This window comes from Onychostoma macrolepis, chromosome 05, assembly GCF_012432095.1.
Source record: "Onychostoma macrolepis isolate SWU-2019 chromosome 05, ASM1243209v1, whole genome shotgun sequence".
NCBI lineage: Eukaryota > Metazoa > Chordata > Actinopteri > Cypriniformes > Cyprinidae > Onychostoma > Onychostoma macrolepis.
Genome location: NC_081159.1, coordinates 17,816,167 through 17,817,500, shown reverse-complemented (window position 1 = coordinate 17,817,500; position 1,334 = coordinate 17,816,167).

Sequence of the window (1,334 nt, the reverse complement as noted above, 5' to 3'; positions counted from 1 at the left end):
CGAGTCAGTCTCTCAAACTGCCTCATGAAAGCAGATGACCAAAATAGGACAGGACTGATTAAGAGGGATGGGGAAAAAAATAAAATAAAGAACTGGAATAAGTGGAAAAGAAATGACAGAGGCTGGAAGAAAGAAAGAGACATGGATAAAGGGAGGGTATGAGAGAAGGAGAGCGCAGAGAGAAGGTTTTTTGATCTGTCATGTCTCTCAGCAGGAGGGTGAGATGCTAAGAGACTTAACCGGGCTCAGCGGCCACTCCTGCGGCGTGTTTGCGGGGAGGAAGAAGAAGAAGAAGAAAAATGGTTTGACTTTCAGTTTTAGTCATTCCTTTTTAAACTTGTCCAATCGAGCCTTTAAAATTCACCAAGAGCCTTGTAATGAGATCGCAGGTCTAAAATAAGACAGATAAAGAAAAGAAACGAGAGGGAAGAGCGCTGCTGCTATTCGCTCAAGAGGAAGAGGAGCTTAAGGAGACCGTTTATACGCACCTTCACAGATGCATCCACAGAGTGTTCCTCCCTCCACTGTGCATCAGAGAGAAAATACAGGCCGTAATTACTGAGAGCATATGGGAATGTTGTGCTAGATGGGAGGGAGAGAGAAAAGAGGGAGAGAGATGAATGAGTAGGTGTATTATGGAGCTTGAAACACATGGAGCCTTCCTCCAGTGGTGCGAGGGCCACATCCATCATCTCCAGCCCCAGTTGAGTGCACTGTTCCCTGGACGCATACAGTGGCAGACAGCCCTGCAGTTCAGTGGGAATCCATGCTGGAAATGCCAGAACATTTCAGTTCAAAGTGTCCACATAGCTTTACCCATTTACAGGATAGTTGACTACTGGAAGACAGACCAGAGAGAGGTGGGGGGAAAAAAAGAATATACTACAGCCAATGGAATGTGAAGATGAAAATATCATCACAGTCCATTATTAATTGTTTGACTAAAAGAGATTGCGCTGGGTATTTTCATGGCATTTATTTTAGATTTCTTTCTTCAAATGCTGCATAGCCTCAGGAACATGACACAGTGTGGGCTGCATCTGTGAAATGAAAAAAAGAAAACAGAAATGTCCATCCCATTCAGAGCTGATCTGCTCATTTCTGTCTTTTTCCAACCGAAGCAATCCCGGCTCACTCCTGGGCTTTGAAGTACAATCCACACTCTCTCCACCTGGCAGCCAACAGCATTACACAGTGCAGCTTTTCTGGGTTCTTCTTGTTGATTCCACTCACAAATACAAACCTGCACGTCTAGCCAAATGAGCTTATCCAACAGGATTGAGTGGAGTTGGACATTATGGTTTTAATTATGCCAAGCGAACAATGCTATCTAT